General features: G+C 41.1%; 1 pseudogene; it reads right to left on the reverse strand.

Moving 5' to 3' along the window:
- The window catches only part of LOC120611742 (39S ribosomal protein L39, mitochondrial-like), an 88,049-nt pseudogene extending 81,545 nt beyond the window's left edge, over positions 1 to 6,504 (reverse strand).
- Positions 6,505 to 12,563: the final 6,059 nt, after the last annotated feature.

Genomic DNA, 12,563 nt, shown 5'->3' on the forward strand with positions numbered 1-12,563 from the left:
CATCGAATGTCTACTTTGTTCAAAGTCTTGTGTTGGGCACTCTTGGGGAATAAAGAATTAGACACAGTTCTTGAACAGAAGGAAGAAGAGAAACCCATGTTTTTGGAGAGGCTGATTCATTTAAGCCCCACAATAGCTCTGGACGATGATAACTAAGTTATTATTTTCCGAATTTGTTATGTCAGTTCTTTATTTCCAAATTATATACCTATTTTTCTCTTTTCAAAGAGCATATGATAATGATCGCAGAGTTAAAATGTTAAAATGAACCCAAGCTTCACTTTAGAAACATTTCATTTTTAGCCCCAATTATTTTAAGGCGAATATATCAATTATCATCATTTTTAGCCCCAATTATTTTAAGGCAAATATATCAATAATCTGTCTTTTATATCTATGGCTCTATTGGCCTATTCATTTCAATTCATTTTTCTGTTATGTTAGGGTTTTACTAGGAATGATTTTACAGATGGTTGTACATCTGAACAATTATCTTTCCTCTTCTATTTATAACCATGGTTGAAATATTTTGAAGGCTTCTTGATATCAAATAGTTGGATATTAAACCTACCGAATGATGTTTACCATTCATTCATATTTTCTGAATTTATTATACCCAATTTTTGGTATTAATGGGATTGAACTTGTTAAATATTATATAGTGGGTGATGAAGATTCAAATCCAGATCAGTCTGACTTATACATGTACTTTCTTTACTCTGTATTGTTCCTCTTATTTAAATTTCTTTAAAATATTTTCATAAACTGGGATTTTAAATATATTCTGGTACCATTTCACATATATGTAAATTCATAGGTTAAAAATACAAATTTTGAGGTTAATATATTTAATATGTTTTTAAAATATAGGTCTGTATACTTTACATACACATGCAATTAATTTGAGCAAAAAGTAAATAGCTATATGAAAAATCTGTATCTTTTCCACAAGGATTCTATTTCTGTAAGAACTTGGTTCTCTATTTATTTGGCTAGAATAATTTTAGACATTTTAAAATAAGCAAGATTCTTTTCCCCAAAAATGTTGACATCTCTAACATCTATGTAGAGTCAGTTTTTTTAAAAAAATAACTTTTCCCTTTTATGCTGCTTTCTCTTCATCCATGGGCTTCAGTTGCCAGCAGAAATTATTGGAACTATTATGTGAGGTTTTTGAAACCTATAACAAGAATATTTTAGAGTCAGCAGTAGAAGGCACATAATTCTGTTTTCCACAATGGGAAGCCATATGATAAAGGTTATACACTGATGAAAATAATATTTTGTAGCCAGCTTATAGAGACATAGACGGAGAGATTCTTACCTGGAGGCAGGTCCAGCTATTTGGTGTAAAAGTTCCATGGCCCTTGATGATCAGCTCATGGAAAATTTCCATTTCAATGAGCTGCTTTGACCATTTATTCAATAAACATTTAGTTAGTGTCTATTACATAAAATACACAATTCTTTGGGACATGTGGGAAGAGTGACTCTATTTTCTAAAACAAGACAAGGAATCATTTTATATTTATGAAGACAATGGTATACAATATTTGCAATCGCCACGATCTTGGAGAATTCTTATTAATGTCATTATAGCTATCATCTTTCCTGTGCGTCTCTAAAAGGCCGAACGATGGACTGTTCTCCCTCACTTGAGAACTTCTTAATAGTTAAGGCAAGGAAACACTGTATGAAGAAATAAGAGAAGATATGGATTTCTAGCTCTGGAGATTTTCAGGAAAAATTTAAAGAATGATTTATCCTAGATGGCCCAGATGGTTCTTCCCTGTACAAGGAGTGGAGCTTACGACCCCTGCTTACGTGCCCCGATGACAGAAGCTAATGGGTAGAGCGAGGCTGAGGACTATTTGGGATGGCACGGATCGAGGTGACATGGAGAGGGTGTGGATTTAAGGAGAAAGAGCACCGATTTTGAGACGAGGGAAGAAGAAGAAGGAGCTAAATATAGAAGAGAAGTTGAAAGGCCGTAGGCAATCCCAATCTTCTCAGGAAAGATGGGTTCATCCAAGAGGGAAGCGTTTGGAGCTGGGTTGGGATCCCACGCAGAATAGAAATATCTGTAACATCTACTATTAAGCCACTAATGAGAAATCCTAAAGAAAAAAAAAATCCTAAAATCCAGAGATTTATAAACGATCCCGATTAACTAGTTTGGGATTTGCTCCAACATCACTTAGAAACTGAAGAGCGGGAATGGAAAAGTTCATTACTGAGACAGAAGTCAATCAAGGTTGAGGGCTGGCAAGTCGGGGATCCAGAAAAGTCCCCCAAAAGAGGAATTCTTGGGTGAAGATAAGGGCAAAACTGAAATTATCGACTATTGGTACTCTCAGAACTGGGTCAACAAGCAATTCAGCTGCACGGGTGGTGTATTAGTTTCTTATCGCTGCTGTAGCAAATTACCACAAACTTAGTAGATTAAATAAAACTAATTTATTATCTTACACTTCTGGAGGTCAGAAGTCCAAAATGAGTTCCCCTGGGCTGAGATCATGACGTCTTTAGGGATGATTCCTCTGGAGGCTCCAAGGGAACTGGCTGCTTCTTCCATTTTTTAGAGGCTGCGGACATTACTTAGCTCATGGCTGCATCGGTCCAATCTCTGCTTCCATCCTCATATCGCCTTGGCTAACTTTGATCCTCCTGCTTCTCTCTTATAAGGATGTTCGTGATTGCATCAGGCCTACCAGCATAATCCAGAAACCTCTCTCCGTCTCAAGATCCTTAACTTAATCACGTCTGCAAGTCTCTTTGCCATCTAAGGTCACATATTCACAGGTTCCAGAGTTAGGACATAGACACCTTTGGAGGGGGGACATTGTTCATGTAACCACAGTGGGTGATCCACTGGGAAAGCAGGGAGGAGTCAAGGAAGTGGATGTCATTATGGGGCAGGAGATGTAGAAGGAATTAGGATTTGAAAGAGTTGAAAGGACATGAGGTTGTGGTCTATTAGAGGGCTCTCACACTTTGAGGTCCTGGTAGCAATAAATGATCGTGTATTGTGCTGCTTCCTCAAAGAAGAAGTGCCAAATAAATGAGTCTTAGTGCCCTAAAGTAGCGGTCCACAACCTTTATAGCACCAGGGACGGGTGCTCCTATGAAAATCTGACGCCTGATGATCTGAGGCAGAGCTGAGGCGGTGATGCTAGCGCTGGGGAGCGGCTGTAAAATCAGATGAAGCTTCGCTCGCTCATTCACCCGCTGCTCACCTCCTGCGGTGCGGCTGGGTTCCCAACAGGCCCTGAACCAGTACCCATCGACAGCCCAGGGTTGGGGACCCCTGCCCTAAAGGACAAGGATCTGTGAGGTGTGGTGTCAGAAAGGGCTTCAGTAGGGTTGTTAGAACCTTGGAGGCCAATGGCCTGAAAGGGAAGACTGTGGGGGATGCTCATTGTCTTTAAGGACCTGAGAAAGTGTCCCGGAATGAAGCAACAGTGAATGGCAAAGGAGAGATGGGTAAGCTTATGGCAAAAGACTTAACAACTAGGAATATTATTTTATGTCGATAGCGAGGCAGGAACCTAGAAGCTGCAGAGGAGAGCAGGGAATATTCTATTGCCTCCCAGTCACTCTCGCCCCATCCCCAGGTCATGGCAGGTGTGGCAAGGAGCAGCTTCCCTTCCTTTAGAAAGGTCAGAAAGGAAAGTACAGCCTTAATTTAAGGGTAAGGGGCAGAGAGATGAGAGGATGTGACACTGTAGGGAGATGTTATCAGTAGACCGTGAGCTCCGAAACGATAGGAGTGGGGTCATCTTCTGGGCACTGGGCCCAGGGGAGTTCTGAATGTTGAGAAGGAAGGTCTTTCTGGTGATCAGGTTGGGAAGACGTTCGTCCTTGCAGCGCCGAGTGCCCATGTGTGAAACAGGGCCCTGTCTTCCTGGATGGGGAAGGCCAGTACATTCTCTTGCCTAATATTACTCATCATGGAGACATGTCTGAATAAAAAATACCTACGTGCAGCATCGGAACCCTTAAAAAGCTTCTTTACAAACTACAATTTTTTTGACTCCTCTATTTGTGCAGTAGGTATTTATGTCCTTGTTGTGCAGATAAGCCCACTGGGCTAAGGGGAACTGTAGGACCAGCCAAGGTACATGTGGCTGATAAATGGCAGGGTTGAGGTTGATCCCAGATTCTCCTATTCCAAGTCCAACTTTTCTTTTTTTTCTTATTCAGAAAGGAGAGTGGCCTAAAAAATACTGGCACAATTGAAAGGAGTGTGAGAAAAATAAGGGAGGTTTATTCAACCACCAGATAATTTTAAAATTGCTGCTCAATAGAAAAGAGGAGAGAGTGGTTAAGAGAATTTTTAAAATTTAGAAATAAATATGAAAATGATACCATAAAATCTTAAAGGAAAAAAATTATTGCCTCATGACCTACTGTTGTATTGACTTATTGTTCACTCTGTGGTGAACCCCCAAAACGTTGGCTTAAAATTTTTCCATGTGGTTTGAACACTGCCATTCTGGCTTCCGAACTGACCATATCATTTTGGAATTTCAAGTGACAGAAATACAGGACAAACTCCCAAGCAAAACAGAACTGAAGTCATCCTTTACAAGATCTCCATTGGGCCAAAGTGCGGAGCGATTGAGTGGGAAGAGGGGAGGGGAGAGGAGGAGGGCAGAGGGCGCATACGTGTGAGTGCGCACGCGCGCCCGTGCCGCTCTTTAATTGGGGGTTTAGAAATCACTGTTCTCTCTATACTGAATGTGCCCTCGCTATACTGTTTTGGGGATACTTTAGTGTTCTTGGGCCAACTAAAAGGAAAATCAGATAGACGGAATGAAAATATAACTCCCCCTTTCTTGAGTTTTAACTTAGAAGCTGTGAATGCTAAGTAAATGCATAATTACTTTTAGCCAGGTCTTGAGAGGCTATCATTTAGCTAAGAGTTTAAACATTGTCCTAAATGTTTTTATTTCCGGGTTTTGGTAAAGATATGGAAAAGGAAGGGAGGCAAAGAAGAGTTGAAAGAAAAGAGGATTTTTATACACCCATGAAATTTTTTACACACATGTAATAATTACACACATGTAATTATCATGAAAAAAAATTAAGCATTGTCAAAGATCGGGGAAACAAATTCCTTCAGGTGGCTACCCCCCCTCCCCCTTTTTCCCCCTTTTTTGGACTTTCAACAAAATATTTTACCTCAACTCAATTATTCTGCTAATGTTTATATGAAGTACTCTGGAGGAATTTTAGATTTTATTTCTGCCAATAATTTAATTATATGTCAGAAGAGTTAGTTTATTTTAGCTCGACTAGTGATGAATACCTTCAGCTGAGGAATAAATCAGAGTTAAAAGATTGTGGGGTGGGGGGATTACTCATTTAGAACACTTTTAACTTTTTCCTGTGTCAGACTTAGAAGATGTACCTCCAAGGGAGACCAAATGCAATGCGCACCTGTAATGGATTTTAAGCATGGAGAAAAATCACTCTGTGATGCAGAGGAAATTAGGAACCCAGCGCAAGGGTTGCAAATCATATTAACGTTGTATTTTCATGTTCAGATAGAAATTCTGCTTGACAAGCAACCAGAGATCATTACCAAGCACTTTAAGCCTGAAATTCTCAGTAAATGCATGAGTACTCTCTTTAATGGAAAAATGATGCATCAATTGCCAGGAGACTGGCTTCCAGAAACGCATTTCCCAATTGCTAAAGGGATGAAATGGTATATATCATTGAAGACAGGTTGCTAGCAGGGAGGGGAGGGATATCACGCTACACATTCCAAAAGGAATATGGAACTATTACATGGGGAATAAGTGTTCAGGCTAGGAAGTAAGAAGGCTACATAAAACATTCTCAGACACTCAACCCAACCTGAATGATTAGGCTATTCTCCAGAAAAAGTGAAGGGCAAAAGGCTTTCTCAGTTCAGTGAGTAAGTGCAATAACAGAGACGTGATGGAGACCAATTGGTTCTCTTCATTTTGTAACCATGGAAACCGATGTTGACTATCCTTCGGTCTTGCAGAGTTGCCTCCTCCTCTGTCTTCTTCACCTTCTCCTCCCCATCGGCATCTCAGCTCAACAGTTACTCCGCTGAGGAGGTCCGGCCTCTCGCCTGTACTGTTATCTTCCCTATCGTAGCTGTAGTTAGACCCGTCCCTTTTCACATCCTGTGTGTGGCAGCTTCGCCATTGTCCACAGACCACCCGAGTGCCAGTTTCTCTTTTCTAAGGAGCAGGAAAACGTTGCGGGACTTTGCGGGATCGTCGTGAGCAGAAGATGAGGTAAAGATACGTAAACTGCTGACCACAGAGACTGGCATATTTCCTCAATAATCGATGTTAGAGTTTTGAGCGCCAGCGGTCTTCTCCAAGGAAGACTGACGATGTCTCTTTCACTGTTTCTCATCTTCACTCTCCTTTGCTCCTTTACCTCAGCATTCGTATCGAGAACATTTCCAGCACACTCGTCTGCCACTTGCTCAGCCTCCAGCACTTCACGGGCCTGCATCTCTGCCTTACCTCTGATGCCTGTCCCTGCCACCACCGTCACTCAGAGTTGTCCGGTCATGAAGATCTCTGGTTCTGAATTATCACCTGCTTTCTCCCACCTCTTCCACATATTACATACGTTCCAGGCATGAGCTTACTTAATCCTCATAACGTTACGCTCAAGGCACTGTCGCTATTGCTATTTTAAACAGAAGAAAACTGGTACAGAAAGACAATGTGACTTGTCCAAGGCCACGCGCCCAGGAAGTGGCGGAGTCGCGTTTCCAAACCAGGTTAAATGGCATCAGAGGTCTGAAGCATTGCGTTACGCTTCCTCTCCTGGAGTAAGGCACTCTTGGAACATTGCCCACCGTCCCATGGGAATCGCAGACCTGTGGTTCCTCACCCGTCTCCATCCCAGGTCTCCCGCTGCTCCAGTCGTTTCATTGAATACCTTCCTCAGGGTCTCACATGCCCCTTCGAAGATGTGGAACCTCCAAGGGGTTTCACCTCTATGGGGGCTCCCGATCTAGTCTCTCGTGCCTTACTTCCCTCTCCTCATCTCTCTTGCCTCTCTCAGGAATGTCTCTGAATTCTATATCACCGGCCTCCAAATCTGCATTTTCCACAGCGCACTGCTCCTAAAATCCATCAGAATTCCACCCACCCCTAAAAGAAGCCATCTCTTCTTCCACATTTTTTATACCAGCGACTGCATCATTCGCTCAGTCTCCCACTGTCAAGCCGTGGCCCTCTCTGTCCTCCAGCATTCAGTGTGGTTTTGAGCTAACAGTTCTATCTACAGTTGTCTCTTCACTTCTGCCTCAGGCTTTTTCACTCCTGCTGTCCGCTGACTTCCAACACCTATTAACTCTCCGTTTCCTCACCGTCAGAGCCTCCCAGTGATTCTGCTCATCAGGCAGCAGTGTCCCAACTCCCATCTGTCCTCTTCATCTTGCACCCATTTGTCTTCTGAAGCCCACTGAACTCAGAAACTCAGATATTCCCAGTTCCTCGCCTTGGAGAGAGATAGAAGGTTATGTTTACGAAACATGGAGGATGTGATAGGACCAACAGTCAATTCACAAAGGTCGACACTTTGTGCTAATCCAGAAGGCAAGTGGGTCTCATGGCTTCAGAAAGAGCTCAAGGGTCAGAAATGACTGTCTCAGTGAACTTTGAAGTGACAGAAAGAAAAATGAATTTCCACACACTTGCTGTTTATAGAACTACAGATATAATTTTGTCCATAGGTGTTTTGAATAGTAATTTGAAAAACAATCGTTAGAATAGATGAGAGAGAAAAACACGCATAGAGTAGAATCAAATAAAATTATTTTGGTAGTTTGCACTCAGCAGCAATTTAGCAGATATCCAATTCAAATAAGTGTTTTTGTATTACATATTTCACACACAACTGTTTAGTATAAATCCTTCCCGATCAAATGTGGAGCCAGTGATTCAGGAAAGATCTAAACATGTATGCGATGCATATGCTTGATGCAAGGAAATAAAGGTATGAAGTGAACTAATGAATGTAGTGAATGGGCGATGGTTAGATTGATGATTTCCTGAAAAAGAATATCCTAATATGAGTTTTCGACATTAGAAGCAGAAAGACGTAGTGATTAACTGACTTGATTCAAGGTCAACTTTCTCTGAATGTCATTTCTTACCCTGCCTTCTAGCCCCAGGCTGGAGTGCTCTCCCTTGGAGACCTACTTCCTAGGGCCACGTGCATCTTTTTTTTTTTTCCTGCTTTGATCACAGTATGTCATCACCTTTGATTTTCTTTTCTGCTTCACCGTCTAGACTTGGGCTGTTCGATATGGTAGCCACTAGGTACATGTGGCTATGAAAATTTTAAATTAATTAAAATTAAATACAGAATTTTGTCCCTAAGTCGCACTAACCACATTGAAGTACTCATTAGCCACAGGTGGCTAGTGGCTGCTATATCTGACAGTACAGATATAGAACATTTTCATCACTGCAGAAAGTTCTATTGGATTGCACTTATAGCCTCTGATCACCTTAAGGGATTGATTTTAGCCTTTTTATTTTTACATTCCCTACACCTAGCACATAGTGGGAGCTCAGTAAATATTTGTGGGATGAATAAGTACAGGGAGTTCACCCACGAAAGTGAGAGAAATCATTCATAACCTATATTATTTTGAAGCTATGTGTTCAGGTTTCTCTCATTTGTTTGGTTGCTCTGGTGAACATTTGATTGTAATTAGAAATGATGGATTAAAGACAAAATTCCTTGAATTGTGTGCAAGATTGGCAAATATGTGTGCATTCAAGTGGTCTGAGCTCCAAAGACATTGTTTTCCCCAAGGATTAGTGGATATTGTCTCTGGGTATAACCATCCAGCTGTGAGGTTTGCCTGCAGAAATTTGTTAATAAAGGACATTTCTCTTCTAAAATCTTGAAAATGCCCGACTATTTACTTTCCTTTTGAAGTGTCAGGTTACCAAATGTAGCACTACAACTACATTATGCTTTTTTTTTTTTTGTATTTTGAAAGATTAATTTGATTTGAAAACTGATGTTTAAAGAGATTGGAGAAAAATGCATCCAGGAAGTAGCATCAGATAAAAGGCTTCAGTAGTGCGTGTTGACAATCAAGACATTCCCAATCGAGCTGCCTTAAACCACAAAGAGAGGGATCAGCTCACATAAGGAAACGTTCAGAGTCAGAGCATGTTCAGGGTAGTTGATTCTGTGACTTAAAGATGTCATCGAGGATCCAGGTTCTCAACATCGCTTGCTAGGTCATCTTGATGATTGGTTTAACTTCAGGTAAGATGGCAGAAGAGGTTCCAGGGATCACCAACAGACACATTGCTTTCCAGAGAAAGAGGAGAGACAGTCTCTCCTGTTGCCCTCTCAAAAGGCGACCTTCCCCAGAAGCCCTTACCTGACCTCCTGTCATCTCCCATTGAGTATAATAAGGTCGCATACCCATTCTCCATCCAGCCACTGGTGAGAGGACTAATATATTACTCCAGATCAGTCAGGTCCACAGGAGGAGCTGAAAATAGGTTGAGCCTCCCTAGCATGAAACACATGATGGCACAGGAGTGAGGGATGTTTGAATGAAATAGAGATCCCTTAGCAAGAAATGAAGGGGATCCATGTTGTGTGGTTTACTAACAATTCCTGCTAGTAAGTGGGAGAGCTGGGCCTCAAAACCACTGCTCTTTGTGTGCAAAGGCAGCCCTCTTCCCACTAAGCGATCGATATGTTATTCTGAGAGGAAGGTTTAAGCTTGTGGAAAGTGAAGCATAGCGCGTCCAAGGTCATGGTTTGAAGTCCAAGACAGAGCTGGTAGTGGGGCCGTGTTAGGCCAGAGGGCAGAGGAGCAGAACCTCAGCCTGGAATTTGTTACTGACGAACAATGAAGACTTGGGGAAAATATTTAACATCTCCAGGCTTCTCTCCCCAAAAAAGGGTTTTACTAGATCAGGCCTTGACAAACCATGGCTCTTAGGCCAAATCTAGCCCATCACCTGTTTTTGTAAGGAAAGATTTTATTGTAATACGGTCATGCCCATTTGTTTACATACTGTGTATGGCTGCTTTCACTATGCAACAGCTGAGCTGAGTTGTTGTGACAGAGACCATATGGCCAGCACAGCCTCAAATATTTACTATCTGGCCCTTTACAGAGAACATTTGCCGACCTCTGTACTGATCAGTGATTCTGCACTTTGGTAGTACCTTTAAACATGTATCAATCAATGATGTCTGAATCCCACTACCAGAAATTTGTATTTAATTGATTTGGGGTGACACCCAGGCATTGCTACGTTAAAAAAAAAAATCACTCCAGGTAAATCTAACATCTAGCCAGAAGTTTTCTAAGTGTAACATTCTTTGAGTCTACAAAGAAGTAGATGTTCAGAGTAAGTTCTCTCTTAAATTACTCAATGATCAGACCAGAATTTGAATAATTGGAATTTAGATCCCTAAAGCTTGGGCTTTTTACCACCACTTACCAGCTAATTACTACTAACTTCTCTGAACCTCTGTCTCTTCATCTACAAAATGGGGATAATTGTATTTTCCTGCTTGCCTCAGTGATCAAATTGGAATGGAGTGTCCAAATGTACCTTGAAAACTGTCAAGTGTTAAATAATTGTAAATACGTTCTTGGAAACATTTTCTGGAATCACTGGAAGAGGCTTCAAAAAGAATATTTCTATTCTATAACTCTGGTGGGAAAATTTGGCTTAAATACGTATTTTCCAAATTTCATTCTATTTTATGTTTTCAAATCTCCAGGTAGATAACAGCCTATAGCTCTTCCTTCTACAGTATTCGCAGTGTTCTTATTCAAACACTTTGGCATGTCCTTTGTAGTTTTCATTTATCCCATCTTGTTACAGATCTTGGGGCTTTTTAAATCATTCTCCAACCATTAGCTTCCCCGGCCTTCTTTCTGGCTATGCGCCTCTGAATGCATGCCAGTGACTATGAAGGCTTTCCAATCTTTTTTGGACATTTTTTTCCCATTTTCTCTTTAATGAAATGCCTGGACCTGTCTACATTTTTCCAAGTGTGATCTCATCAACGTCTTCTAGAAAGAGGGTCATCTCTTCACAATCATGGAGTGAAGCCTGTGAGTGTGCCCTAAATGGCGATGTAGCCATTGGCATTGCTACTACTTGGTTTTTCTATTACTATTCCTAAAATGGATTCACTTATTTTTGTGTGTCATTTTTTTTTCTAAACATAAGAATTTTTACTTTAGTGTTTCTGGAATTTTTCTACATGGAATTTTTCTTTTTCTTTTCTTTCTTTCTTTCTTTTTTTTTTACTTTTAATAGCAACTTTCATTTTCTTCTGAAACTAATTGTGATCTATACATTATATCAATAGTTGGTAAACTGTGGCCTGCAGGCCAAATCCAACAGATTGGATTTGCCTATTTTTATAAATATAGTTTTATGGGAGCACAGCCACACCCATTTGTTTACATATTATACATAGTGGCTTTTGCGCTGTCACCAGAGAGTCGACTAGTTGAGACAGAGATCGTATGTCCCACGAAGCCTAAAATATTTACTCTCTGGCTCTTTACAGAAAAGTTCACAGTTCACTGGCCCCTGCATTAGCTGTATTACGCTGATTTGGACCTTAACTAGATAGTTTGGGAAGGGAATTAACTATGATATATTTATATTTCTCTTTCATTTCATATTATAAAATCAGTTTATAGTCTACTATCTTTCATTTATTGATTCGTCGATCACGTCATGTGTCCTGCATGGCTCTGGGCCCTGGGGATGGAGACAGAATGGAGATACACAGGCCTCTAGTGGGCGCGCGTGCTAGTGACATAGACGGGACCAAGGTTACGTCAGATGATAAGCGTAGTGAAGAAAGTAAGGCGTAGTAATGTGGCAAAAGTGACGTGCAGACTGGCTCTGTGATGGTCAGGAAACTGCTCCCTGGGAATTTAATGCTGGCATGAAATCTAAGCGACTGAAGAAGCAGTTTTGTGAAAATCAAAGGAAAGAGCTTTCCAGGAATAGGGAACAGCAAGAGCTAAGACCCAGAGGAAGAAACGAGCTTGGTGTGTTTCAGAAATGGAGAGATGACCACAGTGCTTCAGAGTCAAGGGTGGGGAAGGGAAGTAGGAGCTGAGACAGTGACCAGGTCATGTAGGGTGTCAGAGTACAGGAGTTCAGAATTTACGCTAAATGTGATGGAAAGTCTTGAGGGAGGACGGAAGGCATGTGACTGACATGCTTTGATTTACGTTCGTGAGGGATCATTCTAACTTTTCTGTGAGGAATGGATTATAGGGGGTCAGGAGGGAAGTCAGGCATCCCAGTTATAAGCTATTAACCCAATACTGTCCTCAATTACAGAGGAAACTTATTAGCAAAATATAATGGAGCCCAGACCTCCACTTGGAAAGGGAAATCCAGTTTAACAAACTTGGAAACAAAGATGAATAAGCTACCACTTGATCTCCAATTGACGAGTTCAGCCAAGGAAAAAACATATATATGCGGTCCATTCTGCTAAGGAGAACTCAGTTACTGGTCGTTATTCTCTTT

The sequence above is a fragment of the Pteropus medius genome, unplaced genomic scaffold (assembly GCF_902729225.1).
Source record: "Pteropus medius unplaced genomic scaffold, Ma_sr-lr_union100, whole genome shotgun sequence".
In the NCBI taxonomy this organism is placed as follows: domain Eukaryota; kingdom Metazoa; phylum Chordata; class Mammalia; order Chiroptera; family Pteropodidae; genus Pteropus; species Pteropus medius.